Source organism: Lytechinus pictus, chromosome 18 (assembly GCF_037042905.1).
Source record: "Lytechinus pictus isolate F3 Inbred chromosome 18, Lp3.0, whole genome shotgun sequence".
Taxonomy (NCBI): Eukaryota; Metazoa; Echinodermata; class Echinoidea; order Temnopleuroida; family Toxopneustidae; genus Lytechinus; species Lytechinus pictus.
In genome coordinates, this window is record NC_087262.1 from 1,880,780 (window position 1) to 1,905,240 (window position 24,461).

General features: G+C 37.4%; 1 long non-coding RNA gene across 1 annotated transcript; it reads left to right on the plus strand.

Annotated features, from left to right (window-relative positions):
- The first annotated feature begins 19,224 nt into the window (after positions 1–19,224).
- LOC135157485 (uncharacterized) lies at positions 19,225–21,350 on the plus strand. Its single transcript, XR_010296487.1, has 2 exons — positions 19,225–19,307; positions 21,276–21,350. It is a non-coding gene; the product is annotated as an uncharacterized LOC135157485 (long non-coding RNA).
- The last annotated feature ends 3,111 nt before the right edge of the window (positions 21,351–24,461 follow it).

The window sequence follows — 24,461 nt, forward strand, 5'->3', positions numbered from 1 at the left end:
TTGAGAAATTGAAGATACTGTATGTTTTGTCTCAGATTGAAGACATATTTTGTCAATTATGCTCATTCAGGGGGGGGGGGGGAGGAAAATATATTTAACAATGGATTAAAGTCACCCCCCCCCCTATTATGGCACTTACACTGGCTTTCTGATTATGGTAACTTTGCCATCCAATGGTAACTTGCATGGAATCCTAAAAGCCATTGACCAGCGTTACCACATGTGGTATACCTGACTCCATAATATAGGATTAGAATACCAGGTAAAAACAAGCTGCCAAATGAAGATGTGGCTGAAAATATGATGTACATGTATGTACGTACACTACATGATGTTTACATGCAATTTATGTTCATCATCGGGTTACATCATGTTCATCAGCTAACAAGCAATCAAATTCACAAGTCACAATCTAATTCTAAACCTCAGAAGCTCACTACTACATGCATACATCTTGATAAGATGTATTTCGCAAATATCCGTCAACTCAATTTAGAGGAATAAAAGCAATATAGCTATATGAAGCTGCTTACTACTGGTCAACTGGTGTCATCTAATATCCAAGAACCACAAGACGATGGAACCTAATTTTGCTTAAAAAAGGGTCAAAAAATTTGCAAATTTAAGTTAAAATCACCTCTTAACTTTACAAATAATGGTTTAAAAGAACTAATTTTAGGGAAAACAAATTGCCTGCCCCCCAAAAAAACATGAATAGACACCAAAACCAGATAAAATGACCACCAAGAAAGAAGTTGTGGCCAAAACTGTGATTTGGGGGGATTTTGGCGGCCACTTTAGATTTGGGCCCGGCACACTTTTTTCTCGGACCACCGTGACCAGAGACAAATAATATTGTCATTTCCTGTTGAGATAAGGTTAAAGGAATACAAAACAAGTGGAGTGCTTCTGGCAGTCTAGCCTGCATTACGCGATTTAATATAGCAGCAGTGCTAACTTTGAAAACTACTATAAAATAATCATTCACAAAAACACCATTCATATAATGACATTATACCACGTTCATTGACTATAAATGACATTTGGACGGTGAATAAAACTTGTCAACTACACCCATGTCCACATTTCATTCACTCTATCCATAAGCTTTCAAAGTAATGATGGCAATTCAACAATTACCCCAACATGGCCTAAGTTTATTGACCTTAAACTGACTTTTCACCTTAGTTTTGTGTCCTGAAACTCACAGGGGATGTTCAGTGATACTTGATTACTCTTATATCCCAAGTTTTATGAACTAGATCCATAAACTTTCAGAGCTAGGATGGTAATTCAACAAATACCCCCCAACACGGCCAAAGTTCATTGGCCTTAAATGACCTTTGACCATGTTCATGTGACCTGAAACTCGCACAGGATATTTGGTGGTACTTGATTAACCTAATGCCCAAGTTTCATGAACTACATTGTAGATCCATAAATTTTCAAAGTTATGATGGTAATTCAACAAATATCCCCAACCTGCCAAAGTTCATTGACCCTAAATGACCTTTGACCTTGGTCATGTGACCTGATACTCAGGCAGGATGTTCAGTAATACTTGATTAACCTTATGTCCAAGTTTCATGAACTAGGTCCATATACTTTTTGAAGTTATGTCATTTCAAAAACTTAACCTTGGGTTAAGATTTGATGTTGACGCCGACGCCGTCGGAAAACGGCGCCTATAGTCTCGTTTTCTATGCAGGCGAGACAAAAACTGTTGGCACAGTAAAACCAAAAATCACCCATTTATAGCACACTCCTATTGATAAACACAATGTATTGATGATTTTGATGATTATTCTTGTAAAATAACTTTGTAGATGAATAAGTGGATTCCTTTTCTTTCTCATCACAGGAACATGAGTGAAATAATAAATAATTTGAGAATCGCAGACTTCACTGTCAAACTTTCTCGTAATCCTTTGTTATGCCTTATGGAATTATTCTGATAATATCGACCAATTATCTCAATTAATCACTGCATGCCATGGTAAAGATGATCCCTTCTCTTTGTACTCTACATGTACTATGTAGCTGGAGATTTGTACCAATAAGCCTGATGCTCGTAGATTTGTTCTCACTTTTCCTCAAACGATATACCTGTTGCCCGAACAAGAAGCGCTTTTTGAGCGATGCTGGCAGATCCGTAACAAAATGGGCGCTATGACGAGGGGCTGTCTGGCCTTCACAATCACGGGTCGTTGAATGTAAACATGCTTTTTTGCTGATATGACTATGAGGTCAAAACACGATCTCAATCCATCATGGCCCCAAAATGCATTATGATTGGGTCGTGACCACGGCCGACATTCTGCTCACTTCCATGACCATGTGTACATGTATTGTAGATCTTCTTGGGCTTGGCAACCTGTGGCCGTGTGGGCATTAGTATTTGAACATTCTCTCTGACTCTTCCTTTGACAGGTCAATGCTTTGAGAAACCAAACTCTTGAATCGCATTTCTCACCACCTAGCTGTAGCACTTTCTCATCTTTTTTTTCTCAACGCCATATATGAGCAAGTTCATTTTTCTATCGTGAAACTCTAAGTTATAGATCCAGAATTATTTGTGTCAGATCTGTCTTAAGCTTTTTTTGGCGAGCATTGCCCTTGCAGTCAATGTTAGAACGAAATTCATCCATGGCCATACCCTTTCTCATGGTAGTGATATTTAGTATTCAGTACCGAAGGTCTAGTTTTTCTATAATCTTATCCATAGGCTTTACCAATTCTGCGGACTCCGGCTTGGCTGTTTCGGCTCACCGACAGTAGCTGTAGCAACGTTTTCGACCGAACTTTCGCCCGACGACGCCCCGGGCTGCTCTGCTCAGGCGCTGGTATGACCCACTCACACGTATTGTTCATTGCACCGGCTCGAGTCACCGACGAAGATTGGGTTAACGTTAGGATTCCTATCCCTCAACAAATAAGGTCGCTGGCTAATTTCTTGAATCTTGCTCATAATCTTTTCTATTAAATATACAGAATCATATCTTGTTCTCCGGTCCGGTAAAAAGGGGGGAAAAACTCAAAATCAAACTTAGAGCCTTCCAAATCCAATATTCTCCATGTCCAGGGTCGAATGGCGCCCACTACTGGCTTACAGTGAATAACCCTGATTATCGAAATTGAAAAACCTAGTTTATCGAATCGAAAAACTTAGTTTATCGAATCGAAAAACCTAGTTTATCGAATCGAAAAACCTAGTTTTTCGAATCGAAAAACCTAGTTTATCAAAATCGAAAAACCTAGTTTATCACTTGAAAAACCTAGTTTTTCAAATCGAAAAACCTAGTTTATCGAATCGAAAAACCTAGTTTTTCAATTTCGATAAACTAGGTTTTTCGGCGATAAACTGAGTTTATCGCCTTTATGGGACAAATGGCGTCCTTATGGGACGCCATTTGTTCCATAAAGGCGATAAACCTAGTTTATCGAATTGAAAAACCTAGTTTATCGAAATTGAAAAACCTAGTTTATCAGATTTGAAAAACTTAGTTTATCGGCGATAAACTAGGTTTTTCAAGTGATAAACTAGGTTTTTCAATTTCGATAAACTAGGTTTTTCAATTCGATAAACTAGGTTTTTCAATTCGAAAAACTTAGTTTATCACTTGAAAAACTTAGTTTATCAAATAACTCTGTTTATCAAATGAAAAACTGAGTTTATCGCTTGAAAAACTAAGTTTATCGAGAAAAACTAAGTTTTTCACTTGAAAAACCTAGTTTTTCATTGAAAAACCTAGTTTTTCATTGAAAAACTTAGTTTTTCATTGAAAAACTTAGTTTATCAGTGAAAAACTTAGTTTTTCGACGATAAACTTAGTTTTTCAATTGAAAAACTAAGTTTATCAAGAAAAACCTAGTTTTTCAATCGAAAAACTAAGTTTTTCGGCGATAAACTTAGTTTTTCTTGATAATCTAAGTTTTTCAAGTGATAAACTTAGTTTATCGGCGAAAAACTAAGTTTATCGGCGAAAAACTTAGTTTTTCAATTGAAAAACTAGGTTTTTCGATTGATAAACTAGGTTTTTCGGCGATAAACTGAGTTTATCGCCTTTATGAAACAAATGGCGCGCCATATACGTCTGCTTTGAAACGTGTATCAATAAGGATTTCCAGAGAATGGGTCGCAGAGTATTTCTCCAGTATGGGGAGGGTGGGGGTATAGCCTATATGCCTAATCAAATCCATCAGTGGATGGATGGATGGATGGATGGATGACTGAAAGAATGAATAGATGGATGAATAGGCATATATATGAATGGATCATCCGATGAATGTATAACTCCAAGAATGGATGGACAAAGACAAATGGATACCAATGACGAATAATAGATAGGGGCGCCCCATGGGAGCTGTTGTTGAATGGGCTACCCCTTATTAAATAAACAATAAACAAATAAAAATAGATGGAAAGATGAACTTTTATTGCAACAAATGAGAGGAAGATATAGGCCTACGCATACAGTGTGTGCACGAGCAGTTCAACTGTTGAAAAAAATGTGAATGACTGGTGCGTGGCGACGTGAGCAGGACACAAAGACATCACTCACATCTTGATTGGCATAACGTAGACTTATTTAGCAATGAAAGTGGAACCGGGAATTGGGACTCCCATTTTCCTGCTATAAATATAGGAAAAACGAATGATAACTGTTGTTTTATATAGCCGAGGAAATGTATTCTTCATTGGGATTGGGACCAAGGAGATCTCGGCGTGTCAACATTTCACAACTCATGGGGAAAATAATATAATAATCATTTTTGATGATTGAAAAAAAAATGTGCTCAGTTCACACTGTCACGATTTTTTTTGGGTGGGGTTACCTGCTGAAAAAAAATTGACAAAGCAAAAGAAAAACATAAAGGTTCTAACACGAAATGTTGGTCATTCCATACATTTCTCAAATTTGACACCTATCAGAATTCCAGGGGGTGCTGCCCATGGAAAATAATACATGCCGCATCCCCAGCTCACCCCCCCCCCCCCCCCCCGCTTCCAAGAGGCATATAATCGCGGAATAATTAATCGTATCAGAAAGTATCAGATCAGTCAAGGCGATCGTATTGATCGTAGAAAGTGTTGGAATATGGTTCAATTATTTTGGAGATCAGTTAATTATGAAAGGCCAATCGTGCATGGTGTTCGTGACGGATTGCACTATTGTATGAATAAGAATATTTTGGGGCGGGAAGGTCGCCTACTTCCAAGCGGTGATGACTTTCGGGGAAAAAAAGAAATTTGTGTTTGAAATTTTTGGGCAAGCCCATTCTGGCGAGGTTCAATGGGTATACGCCTATTCTGATGTACTTAATTTATGGTGATGTGACGCAAATATGTTGCCGATAAAAATATGATATTTTGCCTTTATGGGTGTTTTACAACTCACAGGGGGGGGGGGGGTCAAGGAGAATACAGTAATAGCTCTGAATACTGACTGAGAGACACTCCGATCTGCAAACGTGAAGGCAAAGCTGTCATGGGGCAAGCAAACAAGTAATACTTTCTTGAATAGGCATACCATAATAAAGTTTGTGAGAATAATATTGAAATAAAGAGAAAAATAACATTGAGAATGCGAACATAAGGGATACACACAACCTAAGGTTAGGAATTGTATAAAAAGCGAAAAATACAGAAAGATGTTATGAACATGCTTTCACTATTCATGAATGTATAATGCAATGATAAAGGGAAAATGTTTTAAGTTGAATTTAATTATAACCAGTGGCGTAAATAATTAACATAACAAAAATGAAGGGGCCAGATATACATATAGGGCACAAATCTTGATTTTTTTTTTGTAATCTATGATAGATTTTGACATGATATTCAGATAATAGTTTCCCTTCTCTCTTTCCTTTTTTTTTCTTGGCCGTGACAAATTTGGGAATCCATACAGCCCCAAGCCTTATTTTGAACGCCACTGATTTAAACTGAATATCATCAGAAAAATATTTACAAGGTAGTCAAGTGGCAGCCGACGCAGCGTGTAAAAACAGTATGAATTTCATTGCATGATAATAATAAAATGATAAATAATGTCATGTGTGGTCAGTGGAAACGAGGATAGGACGTTTTTTAATTCGCTATGCAGTAAAATAATGAGAATGACTGAAACGATATATATTAAAAATATAGATTTCATGAGAGAGAAACGATTCAAACAATAACAGAGTATAATATTATGTTGCGTTCAAATTCCCTTTTGATCGTTCTTTTGATTCCCTTTCAACAATCTATCTCTCTCTTCCTTTCTTCTCTCTCCTCCTTCCCTTTATTGGGGCGGCCGAGCTAGGATGGAGGGGGGTATCGGATATAAGGAAGCAGTTTAGGTGTTATGGCACATGACAAGTTCAATTCAGTGGCCTAGTACTAGTAGGTCCATTGGTAAATTGCCAATTCGTCAACTGCCGACTCGTCCATTCATCACATGGTCTACTTTCATTTAGTCCATGCAATGCCAATCCGTCCATCAACATTTCATCGAACAACCATTTGGTCCAGTTAGTCCAGTATCCAATTCATTTTGCACAATAACACGTCCAATAACCAAATTGTATATGGACTAAATGACTATTGGATCAGATGGTTATTAGACGGAATGCATGCATGTGGATAGTGAACGAACTGATGGTAGACCAAATAATGATAGTAGACGAGTTGGCATTTGGACGAGTTGGCATCAGACGAAATGGAAGTAAACCGATCCGATCCATGGACTAGCGCCTAGTATCACGCCGGTATAGATAAGGAGGTAGTGTTGGAAACGATGCCCAACGGACATGCGCGTATCCAGGATCCATGATTGAGCCCGACTATTTTGGCGCCCCTGTGAACTTTTCGGAAAATGGCACCCCGACCCGCGCGCGCGCCCAGCACGGCAACCATAGGTGCCTTAAATGCAGTTTGAATGATCGTATTTCATAATCACGGGAAAAAGGCATCGAAGACCACTTTTCAATGTGTTCATGAAAAAAAAACATCCATGAATATGTTGTAACCACCTTTTGAAAAAAATAAATGCGACCAGAAAGCACAGAATTTTAAGCATTTTGGGGTTTCAATTTAGTTCAACTTCTCATCAGAGTGGTAGACCATACTAAAATTATGTGCGGGAGCTGTAATTTCTTAACCGGGGGCGGATCCTGAGTTTTAATGCAACCGTGAACATGATGGGTATATGTATTATCTAAACAATATTGATGCGAGCGAAAAGAGCAATATGAAAATTTCTCATATTCTTACCTAGAATTTGGAAAAATCTATGAGCACTTTTGGTAATCAAGAACAGGGTGGGTATCTATCAACATTTTATGCGATTGCGAAGTGGAAGCTGACAATTTTTTAATTTCCAACCCAACACTGGACATTATAAGCACTTTTCACATGTGTTTTATAATCATGAACAGGATGGGTATCTAACTAAATAATTAATGCGAGCGCGAAGCGCGAGTTGAAAATTTTTGATTTTCTGACATAAAATTTGGACATTCTAAGCACTATTGGGTAATCATGAACATGATGGGTATCTAACAAATCATTTAATACGAGCGCGAGGCGCGAGCTTAATTTTTTGATATTCCAACACAAAACTGGACATTCTAAGCATGTTTTGTAATCATGGAAAGGATGGGTATCTATTTAAACAATTGTTTGTGCGAGCGCGAGGCGCGAGCTTAAAAGTGATTGATATTCTGAACTAAAATTTTGACATTGACTAAGCACTTTTGGTAATCATGAACAGGATTGTCATCTAACTAAACAATATTGATGCGAGCGCAAAGAGCGAGATGAAAATTTTTCATATTCTTACCTAAAATTTGGAAAAATCTATGAGCACTTTTGGTAATCAAGAACAGGGTTGGTATCTGTCAACATTTTATGCGATCGCGAAGTGCGAGCTGACAATTTTTGAATTTCCAACCCAACACTGGACATGATAAGCACTTTTTATAACCATGAACAGAATAGGTATCTAGCTAAATAATTAATGCGAGCGCGAAGCGCGCCTTGAAAATTTTTGATATTCTGATCTAAAATTTGGACATTCTAAGCATTATTGGGTAATCATGAAAAGGATGGGTATCTAACAAATCATTTAATGCGAGCGAGAGGCGTGAGCGTAAAATTTTTAGTATTCCGACCCAAAACTGGAAATTCTAAGCATATTTTATAGCCATGGAAAGGATGGGTATCTAATTAAACAATTGTGCGAGCGCGGAGCGCGAGCTTAAAAAGTTATTGATATTCTGACCTAAAATTTTGACATTGACTAAGCACTTTTGGTAATCATGAACAGGATTGTCATCTAACTAAACAATATTGATGCGAGCGCAAAGAGCGAGATGAAATTTTTTCATATTCTTACCTAATATTTGGACATTCGAGTAAGCATTTTCGATTATCATGAACAAGATGAGCACTACCAAAACAGTTTATGCGAGCGTGAAGCGCGAGCTGATTTTTTTTTTATATATTTCGATCCAAAGTTCGACATTCTAAGCACTTATCTAACCATGAACAGGATCGTCACTTTACTAAACAATTAATGCGAGTGCGTAGAGTAGGATGATTTTTTTTTTGTATTCTGATCTAAAATTATAGGCACTTTTGGTAATCATGAACAGGATGAGTATTTGATGCGAGCAAACATGAATTTGGCGCCCACCCCCCTCCCTTGGTTAATTGAACCTGAATTTGGCGCACCAGGACAAAAATAAAATAGGCGCCCGCGTGTGGTGAACATCCATTAGGCACCCCCTAGGTTGAACATCAATTCGGCACCCCCCTATGTCAAACATCGATTCGGCAACCCTATGAAAAATATCGATTCGGCGCCCCCTCGGTGCCCCTATGTCCTATGTCGAACTTAAAATCTTAGCATCTTAGCATCTATACGGCGCCCTGAGGTAAAACATTAATTCGCCCCCCCCCCCTCCACCTAGGTTGAACATCAATTTGCCACCCCCTAGGTTGAACATCAATTCGGCGCCCCCCTATGTCAAACATCAATTCGGCAACACTATGGAAAATATCGATTCGGCGCCCTAGCCCCTAGTTTGAACATCAATTCGGCGCCCCCTCGGTGCCCCTATGTCGAACTTCAATGCGGCCCCCTCTTATGTCGAGCATCTATACGGCGCCCTGAGGTAAAACATTAATTCGCCCCCCCCCCCCTCCACCTAGGTTGAACATCAATTTGCCACCCCCTAGGTTGAACATCAATTCGGCGCCCCCCTATGTCAAACATCAATTCGGCAACACTATGGAAAATATCGATTCGGCGCCCTAGCCCCTAGTTTGAACATCAATTCGGCGCCCCCTCGGTGCCCCTATGTCGAACTTCAATGCGGCCCCTCCTATGTGGAACATCTATACGGCGCCCCGAGGTAAAACATTAATTCGCCCCCCCCCCCACCTAGGCTGAACATCAATTGGCACCCCCTAGGTCGAATAACTATTCGGCTCCCCTATCTATGTTGGACTTAAATTCGGCGCCCCTATGGGTCGATTATCAATTGGGCGCCCCCCTCCCTAGGGCGAACATTAATTCGGCGCTCCCCTTTCGCTCTTTTGTTTTCCTCCTCTCTTTCTTTCCCCCTTTTCTCTTTCTCTTCTTCTTTCCCTCATTTTTTCTCCCCTTTTCTCCCTATTTTTGGCGCCCCTTTTTCGCCTACCCAGGGGGGGGGGGGGGTGTGCCCCAAGGGCCCTCGAATACGCGCATGGTGGAGCTACGGATATAGAGAAATAAGGACAAAGATGTAATGAAAATATAAGAACTCTTGAAATATTTTACATTTTCTAGGCAAACAAGAATCCAAAGCGTATAAATAATGCCCGGCTGAATAGACCTCCATTTGCATCCTGTTTGATATGCTCGCGTTTAAATAAAATTTCCGACAAGTTCCATTGCAGGCTAAATAAAGGGCAAAAGCATAAGTTTTTTTCTTTGAGAGGGGGGAATGACGATAAATAGAAATACCAGCAAGTGCGATGGGTGATAATCAGGGGCGGCGGAACGTATTTCATTTGGGGGGCAAAAGAGGGCACTTATATGTATTTTTTATGCAATTGAAATTTTCACCATGAGATTATCATCTGCGTTAAATAGTTGTGCGTTTTATAGTAATTAAGGTGAGCAAAGCCTTTTTGAAGTCTTTTCTGATTGATTAAATATGTAATCAGGCTTTATTTTTCCCGGGAGCGAGCGTAGCAAGCAAGCGGTTTGGAAACATTTTCAAATCTGAAGTTGTGAAACTCGCTTTTTGGTCAATTATTACCGCGCAAATTATTGTTAAAAGAGCATCCTTGCGAGATGGTGTGAGCGCAAATCGCGGGCTCAAAATTTTGGACATTGCATGTACTAATAAGACCTGAAAATCAAACATTCCGAGCAATTGTTTTTGTTATCATGAAAAAGATGGGTATCTAACTGAATAATGGACGCGAGTGCGATATTCCAACCTGAAAACTGGACAATCTAAGCATTTTTTGAAACCAATAAATAATAATTGATGCGAGCGCGAGTCGAAAATTTGTGATATTTTAACCTGATGGACATTCTAAGTTTTGAAACCAAGAATAAACAATAAATGATGCAAGCGGAAAGCGCGAGCTGAAAATTTGTGATATTCAAACTTGAAAATTGAACATTGTAAGCAGAAGTTGTAACCAAAACACTTGCACCCCTCTCCCAAAAAAAATCCCAGTAGGGAAAAAATGGAAAGTGCCCTTCTTTCAAAATGATGTGAGTGCGAAGCGCGAGCCAACAATTTTGTGATTTTCTAACCTAAAATGTATTGTTTGACTTCAAAAAAGGTATTTTATTTTTAAAAGGGGCACACATCATTTTGAAAGAAGGGCACTTTCCATTTTGAAAAAAAAAAAATTTCCTACTGGGATTTTTTTTTGGGGGTGCAAGTGCTCTCTGCCCCCCCCCCCCCCCCGGTGCTAATATGGCCTCGGGTTATAATTTTTAATGTAAGTTGAAACTGGTATTAACAAAAAAATTTGGTTTGACTGCATCAAATTTTGATATCGATGGTTTTCTTTAAAATATATATTTTTTTTTTTATTTCGATCCATGACATGTTTGCATTTATTTTGTTATTGTCCGTTGACATGCCCAGTGCTTAGAAGTCGTGCCAAAACGTGATTTTGCATAGAGCACATTCGCTGAACCATCGCTGAATAACAAAGAAATGGAAGACCCCTTCCCCAAATAATTCCGCCTAGCTGTATGTCCTCGATATATCTCTCCATGATACGTACGCAATTTTATTCGCCAAGCCCAGAGGACCAAGGAGGAGTGGGGTGAAGGGGGAGGCACCCAGGAGACGTCATCATCAATTTCACTGAGAAAACCGTACTAAAGTTTTGGTCACAAAGTTGGACAAAGTCAAACGTGATACTTGTTTAGTATATACTACCATAACAAGTTGAAAAGAAAAATACAAAGAAAAACTTTCGGGGGGGGGGGATAATCGATGTTACATAAACATCAATTGCTTATAATATACAGGCCTGACGTACCGGTATCATAGGCGGATCCAGGAGGCCAACGGGGCGCCCCCACCCTATTGGCGGCGCATAATAGGGGGAAAGAAAGGGAAACAAGTAATAGAATGGAAAGCAGAGGGTGGGGAGAGAAGAAAAAATATAAGGGGGAAGAATGAATAAAATAAGGTGAGGGTAATTCAGACTTTGGGGGGGGGGGGGGACCATGTCACTGCATAAAACAATCTAGCCCGCGCTTCGTGTTCGCATTGCCTCAGTTTCGATGGAATATCTATTTATCAATAGGCCTACCTATTAATTTATTTATTCATTCAGTCATATTTTAAAAAGTTCACAAGATCAGAGTTGTAATTACTGGTTTTTTCGTCTTGGTCCTTGTATAATAAAACATAATAAAATAGCGATTACAATAAAAAGGTATTATTCATATCAAATTAAAGAAATATCAGCTGATCAATGTAAACAAAAACAGGCCTTAGTAAAACCATGGACCTATTATAGGTCCATGGTAAAACAAACAAGGGAACTACCATTTACTAATTCAAATGCTTGAGCGCCTACTAGGTAGCCAAGCTAATAAGCCGGGGTATTAGCATGGCCCGCTGGGAGAACAGTTTACGGAACTGAAGTGGCTACCCAGTGCACCATAGGCCCTACGTACCGTTATGATTATTTTGTTTTATTATGATTAATCTTCAGAGGCAGATCTAGGATTTTCCAAAGGGGGGGGGGCACATTTTCCCGAGGAAAATTTGACAAGCAAAAAAAAAATGGTTAGAACGATAGATTTTTACATAAGAAATATTGATTGTGCCTCTGAAGGGGGGGGGGGGCGGGGGGCACAGCCGGCCCGTGCTGCATGGATCCGTCAATTTTCAGGACACAATACACGATTTCCGAAAATTTTACCTCGCGCTCGCATTTTTTATAGGGCTTATGAGTAACTGTTACGACTATATAGATACAAACAAATAGCTTTGAGCTGCGGATCGATTGGGGAAAATATTTTTCAACCCCCTCCCTCTTTATTAGTGAAAGCTGGATCCGCCCCTGGATATTGTAAAAAAAAACACTATAGGCCACGCGGTATTTGTCCAATTTAATTGATAAATACGTCGAGGCAGTATATGGACGAATTCAGTGGTGGAGAGCTATATGACACACAAAGCAAATAACGAAATTGGTGGCCAAGCTAGTTCAATACAAAATGATTTCTAATTTTTCCTTTAAAAAAAATGTAGCATAGGCCTATTATTTAAACAATTAAGAAATTACAACGTATATTACTACACGTGATAATAATGAACAAATCAAAATACAGAACCTGAAGAAAATGATAACAATTCAGTGAATCGGAAACAAAACAAAAATACATATAAAAAACTAGAAAAATATAATAAATAAGAATATAGCCCTTTCTCTCGCTTTCGCAAGCACCGTTCTCCCTCCCTCCATACCCTGGAGAAATCGAGAAACAATACAGATCAACGAAGCAAAGATAAAAGCAAGGAAAAAGCCGTCAGACTTTGTTTTCAATGTACACGCTTTCTACGAAATGCAATAGAAACCGGGAAAGAAACCCGTGCATTCACGGTGTACAGACTCCGTACCCGTCCATGCGTCCGTACCGTGCATCGGCACTGCACTTGATTGAGACTCGCGCAGAGGCGAGAGCTAGAGATATGAATATTCATGAGCAGTTATTGATGTCATTTGGTCTCAAGGTGGCGCTCTTCATTTTTTATGTTAGTTCAAAAAATAAATATAAAAAAAGCTCACTCGGCAAATCTTCTCATCTTTATATATTTTTTTGAGAATAAAAACAGTTCTTTCTGGCCAATGCAATACATTGTATGGACTCAGAACTTGTTTATGAATATTGTGGAAAGCAAAGAGTGAAATTTAAAAGAAAGTTTTGAAATAAACCAATGACACAATTTACCTTTAAAGCCTATTTTTACAGGAGAGTGATGTAACAGACAGGGGGCAACGCTCCCTTCGGGAGCTTACGTATACGTAAGATCGTATCTCTGTGGGGGCAAGGGGCAAGCTGCCCCCCCCCCCCCCCTTGGCGGATTTCACCGGAAAAAAACGGGAAAAAGAGAAAAGGGGGGAAGGGAGAAAGGGAAAGGGAAAGAAAGAAAAAGAGGGAAGGGAAATAAGGAAAGGGAAAATGAAAAGAAAGGGAAAGAAAGAAAGAAAGAACATAAATAGGGAAAATGGAAGGAAAGCGGGAAAAGGAAAGAAAAGGGAAATGGAAGGAAAGCGGGAAAAGGAAAGAAGAACACGTGAGGAAGTACAAATATCCTGAAATAGTAATACATTAGCATGATTATAGCAAGAGAGGGATATAAAATCAAAAGATATATGACTCAATGGCACGGGCAAGAATGGCGGGAACATGGGAGAAAGAGGCAAAATAAAGACACGGGAAATGAAGGCAGAACCAAAAGCTTAATTGGAAAATCAGAATATAGAGAAAAGGGACGAGAAAAAAGAGAGACTAAGAACTTAAAGGAGAATGAAACTCTTGGAGCAAGTTAGCTTTTGTGAAAGCAGAAAAATCAAAGAATAAGATCAACAAAAGTTTGAGTAAAATAGGACTAGCAATAGAAGAGTTATTAGCATTTGAATGTCGAGATCACTATGCTATGGAGATCCTCCAATTGGCAATGCGACCAAGATCTATGATGTCACAGATGAACAACTCTCACCTTTTGGACGCTGAAAATATACCCCAAAACATCTCTTTTTGCTCATTCTAATCATATGACAAACGATTCATCAATGATATAATGTTGTGAAACCTCTGTACTTGTCCTCTCATAAAGAGAACACCTCACCTTGTGATATAGACTCTATAAAAATGAGAATATAAGTGAAATAAGTACTAAACTAATGAGGGAGTTGTACGTGTGTGACATCACAGATCTTGGTCGCATTGTCAATGGGAGGATCTACATGGCATTAGTGATCTCGATATTCAAATGCTCATAACTTTCTTATTATTCATTCAATCTTCCTCAAACTTTCAACAATATGTTTCTTTGATTTTTCTCTTTGATATGGATTCAGCTGGTTTCAAGGGTTTCATTCTCCTTTAATAACACGACCGGGTTGCCGAGGATTGAAAAATATAAGGAACGGGAAGAAACGTGGATGGCGTCTATTATAAGCTTGCTAAATTTTATGCAAGAATGATCGCAATCAGGACAAAAAAATCCCGGGAAAATCCTTAGCCAAAGTAGGGTTAGCCAAGGGCTAGTTATATCCCCCGATATATAATATTATGTCCTAACCTAAGTAAAGCTTTGCGCAGCTGGCTATATAGATTTACCGTAAAAAGCCTGTTTACTTTGGCAAAATTTCAAAGCTACTATCACATAAGTAGAATTTAATCATTTTTAAAGGCCAAATTTTTCTGGCTCGCTTCGCTCGCTGGCGACTTTTACAAAATGTTTCCACATTTGCTATGTTGTGCTGCCTCAGATTATTTCGTTTATTAATCGCAACTGCTTCATAGAAGTTAATATGTGTATGTACCCGCGATTGATAAAACAGTGGCCATCTGCTCAGGTGCCTCTCAAATGTTACCGCACCCTTTTTCGTGTATTTGGAAATATCGTCTTTTGGGCCAAAAGGCGATCAATATATTTCCAAATATTTTGGCATCCACATTGAAGCAAAATGGCATTTTTGCTGTATCGGAAACAGCTGAAGCAGCTTTTTGCCTCAATGGTGGCTCAAAAAGGCAGATTTCCCCATAAATACAGTAGGCAAAATACGAAAAAGGGGTTGGTAACTTTGGCAGTCCCCTGAGGGGATATAGGCTTCGATTTCCCAGCACTTCTTTATAATTATGCAGCTGATAGAAAAAGAGGTACTCTTTTTTTCTCCAAGTAGGTTTAAGACGATTTATGTGGCTTGCTTTACAGCGGAAACAGCTTTTTGCCTCATTAGGAGCTCCAAAATGGCAGACTTTCCCATAAATAGGAAACATACGGAAAAGGGGTGGGTAACTTCGGCAGCCACCTGAGGGGGCCGGGGTATAGGCTCCAATTTCTATAGCATTTCTTTATTTAGATAATAGAGAAGAGCCAACTATTTTGTCCCCCGAGTGATTTCATGACAATAAAAGTGCAGGCTTTACTATATAGCAGAAATGTTCTTTTTGCCTGAATGGGGGCTCCAAAATGGCAGATTTTCTCATAAATAGGCAAAATACGGAAAAGTTGTGTGTGACTTCGCCAGCCGCTCTGTGTGGAAGAGGCTTCGATGTCCCAGCACTTAAAGCTGATAGAGAAAAACCTACTATTTTGTCCCCAAGTGATTTTATGACAATAAAAGTGGCTTTACTATATACATAGCAAAAATTTTCTTTTTGCCTCAATGGGGCCTCAAAATGGCAGATTTCTACATAAATAAACAAAATAATGAGAATGGCTGGGTGACAATGGCAGCCCCCCCCCCCCCTGAGCGAGTAGGTTGCCAGCACCTCTTTATTTATAACAGATGGATAAAAGGTTACTCGTTTGTCTTAAAGGGGTTTCAAATGAATAAAAGAGGGTTTACTACATAGCATAAATGCTTTCTGACTCAATAGGGACTTAAAAATGTCAAACTTTCAAAAAAATTAAAGAAAATGGAAAATGGTTGGGATCAGAATATATCCCCAGTCATTAGCGTACCTAGGGGGGGGGGGCAGACTGCCCCCCTGACGAGTCACAACTCATGCAGGGGACGTATCCCTGCCCTCCCCCCCTGACGAGAACTTGAAGACCTTGAACGTATAAAGGCGTTGGATCTCAAACTAACGGCACTAGAAGTTTGTGAAAATTAGTCAATATATGGTTAAAACATATCTGAAGTGTTTAAAAATATCGCCAAAATCTTCATTTTGTTATGACTAATGCATATTTACTCCCACTGTATAGAGCGCCTCATGTTTAACAACACAAAATCACTTTATCGAATCAATTTTGTTCATATCTACTTGAGATGGAAGTGAATATTGGCCATGAGTGTATTCCTATTTTGAAGGTTTGATATCTAGATTTCACTTTTAAATGTTACTGTAACGTTAGAGCTGTCACGGTCACCACTAGCGTACCTACGGGGGGGGGGGGGGCAGGGGGGCACTCTGCCCCCCCTGACGAGTCACAACCCATGCAAAAACGTATCCTTGCCCCCCCTGACGGGCTTGAAAAACCCTTTTTCCCCCCCTGACGAGCTTTAAGATGCCCCCCTGACGAGCTTGAAAACCTTTTTTTTTTTTTATTGCTTGTCAATTTTTTTCTGGTACGAAATCCTTTATTTGTGATCGAAGACCTTTTTTTTTTTTTTTTTTTTTTTTTTTTTTGCTTGTCAATTTTTTTCTGGTACGAAATCCTTTATTTGTGTTCGAAGACTTTTTTTTCTGGTACGAAATCCTTTATTTGTTTTCGAAGACCTTTTTTTTTTTTTTTTTTTTTTGCTTGTCAATTTTTTTCTGGTACTTTATTTGTGTTCGAAGACCTTTTTTTTTTTTTTTTTTTTTGCTTGTCAAATTTTTTGGCGGACGGTTTTGCCCCCCCTGTGGAAAATCCTAGGTACGCCACTGACGGTCACCCAGCAATATTTTGATACATGAATGACGTATTTATGACATATACAAGCGGAGATATGGCAACTTACATTTCCCTATACCCTTAAAGGTTATTGATTTGTTTTTCCTTTTTTTTTGGCTATTTTACATCGCTCTTTAAAATCGACTGTTAATTTTGATTTCAATATACTGACCAGAAAAAGAAGCTGTTAAGGACTGCATTCAATTACTCATAAAACTCACCAATCATAATGCGAGCGAAAAGCGCGAGCTCAAAATTTGTGATATTCCAATCTGAAAACTGGACATTCTAAACAATTTTGTGTCCATGAACAGGATTAGTACCGTAACGACAATGAAGCGAGCGCGATCCAAAATTTTGTAATTTTTTAACCTAAAATGTATTATGTTTTACTGTAACAAAATGTATTTCTTTTTGAAAAAGGACATATTTGATTTGGAAAAAAGGCATTTTCGATTTTGGAAAGGGGGCATTTTTTTTCCTACAGGGAGTTTTTCGGGGGGGGGGCAAGAGAGCACAAACCGCAAGTCAATTTCAAATGCTGACCTGAAAATGAGTCATTTTTAGGACTCTTGTCATTTTCTATGTTTTTTTCTGCTTACAACCACTATAAAATTTTAATTCTAACTTTTTGTACCTTCTACACTTATTTTTACCTCAAAACCGGAATAAATGATACTAACAAAATACAGTTATATTCAAAAGGATATAAAATGAACGGGGCGCACCCCATACCCTTAGTTGGTGGAGAGTAAATCTTAATTATTCAAACAGTAAAATAGAATTCTATATTAAACCATATTGACACAAAAAAGAAAGACGTTGTTTATTTCCTTGAAACTGTAGTGATAAAAATGTAATTCACTGTCGAACTACATGAATAAACACTTTTTTTCTTTGTTTTGTCAATCTGAGACACTAGACCCAATACAAAATTTAGAAAAGATGTACTGCCTATATCAACATAATTATTAACTGATTTTGCAGTATATTCTGCCTAACCAGCCAAATGTGTCACCCCATCTTTCTTACATCACCATCAAATGTTTCTCCCCCTCTCTCTCTCTTCTCATTCCTCTTTCTCGCCTGCTATCATCAGCCCCCCCCCCCCTCAAAAGAGAGGGGAGAGAGAGAGGGAGAGAGAGAGGGGAGAAGTTCTACCACCAAGAATAAAATTAGAAAAGGAAAAGAGGAAAGAAAAAAAAGGAGTAAATGTGATAGGCCTATTATTTTCTAAACATAGTTGTCACAATCAATCACAAAATTAGCTTTTCTTAATTAGTAAGAGGGTGAATTTTTTTGGCTCGCTCGCTTCAATAGCTTTCAACTTGTTTGGCAGAATTTTTGCTCTATCATGTCTTTATGCCATGCTTGGCCCCTTAAAATGTTTGGCCCATCGTGCCATTGAAATATAGCCCATTTGGATATGACAAAATTGAATATTATTGTGTTCGAGTTTACCAAATCTTTTCAGAATATCATTAAGACTTGAACCATTCTTGCTGGGTAAAGAAAATAATACAAGGAAAATCCTAATGGAATAGAAATCAACATTGTTATCATTCTTTAGAGTTAGCTATTTTTAAAATATGAAAATTGTTGTCAAAATTGCAGTGATGATCTGTATTCCTGTCATCAAATCACTATAATCTTTATCATAATCATTATTACTGTCATTATTATCATCATTGCTATTAATATTGTCATTATCATCATTAGTCATTATTACAACACATTACCAATAAATAATGTTATTTTTCATCACTGCTGTTTTCTTTGTTACATTATGTGATGATTATTGATAATGGTGATAATTACAATGGCACTGCTATATCCACTTACTACTGCTGCTTATTGGTGGTATTGACTATTAGTGCCATTAAATATACAAAACAATTGAAAAAAATATAATTACTTATATAAAAACAAATGAAAGTAAAAAATACATTTTTAAAAAATCTTCGATGGATTTTCCTAAAACCTTCACCAATTTTTGTCAGGGTGATGTTCCTTTTAGTTTTGCATGCACGAACTTAATTTTTTCTGGTACAATTTTTTCTGGGCAGCGCCACCTACTGAATGAATATACTCACTTACTCAGTCGAGTCGAGATAGCTCAAGATAGAGACGAGTAGCGTTCACGACGGCGAAGCTAAAGACATCTTTTCTCGGTAAATAAAACCTTTTGTTTTGCTATTATTATTTTAATAATATAGGTATAGGGCCAAGGATCAAGGCCTGTTTTACTGGTAAAAGCAGAACACAGGTAAGTGGCTGTAACTTTGTTTACACTGTCACACAGCACAGCCACAAAGCCACAGGCAGCGCCAGGATCAGTACAGTACTAGGCTCCTCACCCAGACTGCCAGAGAGCGCCGGATCGCTTAGCGGGCAGGAGCCCGGCCCAGAACTTCAAGGAAGCAAGGTACATGTAAGGCCAAGCATTAAAAAAAAGATAGTAGTTGATCGTCCAGGTTTTTCGAGAACAGTGATGAGGGAGGTCCTTACTATTTGCTATCTTATTATTATTTTTTATTAAACAAGGATAAATTTTCTCGGCCCGTTTACTTTTTAGAAAAATTTTACTTTGTTTTGCTATTTTTTAAATTTTAGTCAAATAATAGGCCTAAATGATTGTCAGCCTGTCACTGACACTGGCTCGATTTTTAGGTGATCAATGACAATGCATGCTCAATATTAATGATACATGAGTAGAAACATATATATAACATGCATATAATATGAATAAATATATATAGATCTAGATCTACTATAGTATATTCAATTAATTGGAAATCTATGGAAAATGTATTATGGCTATGCAATAAAAATAGATCCAGTGACCTCAATTCCCCCTAGTTCACTCTATTTTTCATTCCTTGCCATCTTCAAATAATCTTGTTATGAAACCTATTGCCTTATTGGCCCGTATTCTGAAGTTGGGTTTAATTTAAACTCTGGTTTTAAGTTGTGGTTTAACTATGGAAAGCCAGTTGATCCATGAATCTCTAACAGTAAAGGTTCAATGTATCAGCTCATTTGACTCCCAAAACATTAACTGCATGGGAAGGATATGACAATTGTCTTCACCATTGAATAATTAGTGAAAAGCACAGTTAACATGAGAAGCATTCACTGTAAACAAAATTTTGAAACGTTTGGCTTCCTATAATTTTAGCACAGAGTTAGACTATTGTCACCATGGTCTAGTTAAACCCACTTGTTCACTGCAACCATCCTGCCTGTGGGGAATCTACAGGTAGGACTATGGTATGCTAATGCTGTACACAGCACACACTTTAAAAAATCATTAAAATCTCACTTTTGTGACCAAAATTACTAATTTCCTTACAGTAGCAATTTATTTTTCATTAGTAACTTGGGAATAATTTTTGTATTCACCAGAGCGCTCAAAAACTTGAATTTTTGACATATTTTTGTGTACGCCCTCTATTGGTGGAAAGTATGTATGGCAAGAAAATTTTCATTTTTCAATCTCTATTCTAAATTAAGAAAAAAATAATTTACAGAATCAAATTTACTGAAGAGCCAAGTTGTATGATGAATAGGTGTAATGGAAACTGTCAGTGTAAAAAAATCAAGCATTTGTCCCAAAGAAAAAGAGAAAATAAGCCAAACATTGCCATCCTTATTTTGCCACACATGGAGATACAACAGAGAACAAGGTTATATATATCATAACCTTGTTCATTGAATGAGTGGTTAAACCCAACTTCAGAATACAGGCCTTTATGTTTTCATAGCGCATTTGATTGGTGTCGGTACTTGACAGGTGAATGAACTTTCCTTCTAGATTTCTTGTGTGGAGAAATCTTTGAAAATTGAGACAGTCCCTGTAAACTGGGACGATCCCAATTTTCTGACCAGCTCCTCTACTGATGGGGCGGCAGACATCTTTGCGAAAAGCCCCCAGGAATACTTATGTGGGTGAATTTGAACAGCTCCTTGATGGTTTATCTCAAATGACCTTTTATTGCTTATGAATACACAATTACAACTTTGAAAAGGCTTGTTGTATTCAAAGGATATAAAGAGAAAATGATTGACAGAAACAAAGTCAACACTGGTGCTACATTGAATTTTAATATGCATGCAACACTTGTACTTTCTACATACAGTATTTCAGGGTCAAGGTTAAGACGCTTTCATCTTATAAAAAAATGGATTCTGAAGCAAGGTCTGCTGTCGGCCCTGAGCGCACCTTCCAGTACGATAATGATTTGCCTGCCCTGCCTGTCCCAAATCTAGAAGATACACTGAAAAAGTATCTTGAGTCAGGTAAGACAAAATAAAGCTTATTTCTAGTTGTGATAACCCCCCAAAGAGCATGCCAATACTAAACTCCTAAAAAAGTTTGGAAATCTGAATTTGATCGATAATCCCTACATGTACTTGGTTTTAGTAAATATTAAATTGTGATTGATACCAATGAATAGAGCATTTAATTCTCTTTAAAATGATACCCTACATGATATGATTATGGTTCACATGGAGGTGCAGTGCCTTGATATGTGGGGCAAGGTCAAAATTCAAAAGTTGCAAAATGACACAATATTGAAAGTCACTGTTCTTTTTTTCCCTGGTGATGAGTGAGTTTCTCAGCGGTTTATTTTGTTTTCATGCACCTTAGAATCCATATTAACATGGAATCAAACACACCTCTGCACAAGCAGACATATAACAAACAAACAAGCATTCATGGGTATTTCAAACCATGACTCAAACCATGTTATCTCACAGAACCATCACTACATAAACCACTACAAAACACCAAAAATGAAGAAGCAGGGGCTTGATTTGAATGGATTTTCATCTCTAATGACACAGACAAAAAAATCATGTTCTTCATTGACCCTTCAAGACTATATAGATATAGTCTTGAAGGGTCAATGAAGAACATGATTCTTTTGTCTGTCTGCTCGTTTTGCAGCTTTTCAATTCGGACCTCATTCAACACTTTTGAATCCTGCTCTTTTTGTGATGGCATGATCATAACAAGCATGGTATCATTTTAAAGAGAATTAAATTATCTTTTGAATGATATCAAATATGCATTGTGTAAAATTGGGAGTTGGGAGAAATTAATGGCCAAACTCAGATTTCCAAACTTTTTTTGGGGGGTTTAGATTGAATGTGAATATGAATACTTGAGTCTGCACTTGCCACTTGGGGACACAGTGACACACCCACGCTAACTTGATAAGAGCGCACTGTGTATTGAATGAGTTATTGGAGCTGTTTAGTTTTAATATAAATCCTGAAAAGCCCCTGCCCTTTTTTTAGCTATTCCCCCTTGCATTCCGTTGGATGTGTAGGCAGAAAATGTAAAAAGAAAAAAAATTATGGTGTTTATTGTACACATGTTTTTTTTTTTTTAGCAATAGAGGTCCACAATATGGAATCTGCCTTTGAGAATATAAAAAATTTGGGGTTTTTTTTGGCTAAAAAGTAGCCATTATTCCAGCCAATAGCCAGGGTTATTATACAGTGTGTCCCTCCAAAAAAACTATGCACTTTTGAAATGGCTGCCAAATAAAAAATATATCACTTTAGGGGGAAACACTTATATGGAAGCCAGTGAAGTCTACTTTGAAAGGAAACCAAAAAGTTGGAAAACTATTCATACTTTTCAAATTTTTTCAAATCATTTATTTCCACAATAATATAAAAACATTGCAAATATGTACAAAAATAGGAAACAAACAAACATAACTGAAAAAAGGAAAGTGAACCGAGTTGTTTAAAAGTAATACAAAGAAATGTATATTACTGTGGGGGAGCCAAAGAATACAAGATAAAGTCTTAAAATCAGGCACCCAACATAAAATAAACAGATAAGTGCTATTAAAATAGACATTTCTTAACAATATGTAGCATGTAAATATGGCTCTCATTCATAACTTTCAAGATAATAGTTAAGAAAAATTAACACATTCATAAAACAAAATCAAATAACGTTACGTATGGGAAAAGAATTTAGAATAATAACTTTGATAATGACATAAACAATACAAAAAAAGAAAGGATAAGTTTGATTTTTAAGCTCTACTGTTATTTTTTAAATTTGTATCAATCAGGTACTTTTTGAAATTACGTTTAAAGGAATGGAGTGATACTGAGTTTTTTATTTCTTTTGGTAAGGAACTCCACAGTTTAGGGCCAGTGAATAAAAGAGTGGATTTAGCATATGATGTTCGAACCTTTGGAAAATGAAAGTCATTGGCAGAACGGGTTTCATAAGAATGTAAATCTAGATTAAATTTTTTTTTTTTTTTTGTAAATTCTTGATATCATATACAGTTAATAGTTTGAGTTTATGAAATAATGGAGCAGAGTGGGAATAATATGAAGAATTGGAAATAAGGCGAACCGCTCTTTTTTGCAATTTGAATACTCTATCAGATAGATATTTTGGACAACAAGCCCAGATAATGTTACAATATGAGATATGTGGGAGAAACAAGGTATTATAAATGGAAAGAAGTATTTTAGGCGGGAGAACGTGACGTAAGCGATACAATACACCGACAACTTGAGATATTTTAACACAGACATCTTCGATATGATATTTCCATGACATGAGTTCATCAATATGGATACCTAGAAATTTTGAATGATTTGTATGTAATAATTCAGATCCATTCATGTGTAATTTAATATCCTTAATATCATAATTAATGTTACTAAATACCATAAAATTTGTTTTAGACATATTTATAACTAATTTATTACATTTTAACCAATTGCTTAAATTTTGAAGTTCATTGTTTAAAGTATAGGTTATAAAGGAAATATCATTATGAGTAAAAAAAATACTAGTATCATCTGCAAATTGTATAAAATTTAAAATATTTGAGGAGCATTGAATATCATTTATGTAAATAAGAAATAACAATGGACCCAATATGGATCCTTGTGGAATCCCACAAACAATATTTAACATAACTGAATTAATTGAATCAACAGAGACAAATTGTTTTCTATTTGTTAGATAATTCACAATCCACTGGTAGGGCGTTCCCCGTATACCACAGTGATAAAGTTTTTGTTTTAGAATATGATGATCTATGGTGTCGAATGCTTTGGACAAGTCGATGAAAATTCCTACGGTTGTTTTTTTATTTTCAATGGAATTTGTAATATCTTTAGTAAATTTATTTAGAGCCAATGACGTTGAGAGACCCTCCCTAAATCCATATTGTGTACTATTGAGAATGTTATGAGACGATAAAAAATGGGATACCCTGGTATACTTGAGCGAGCACTGCTCACTGAAACAAAGGGTATGAAAATTAGGCTGGGCC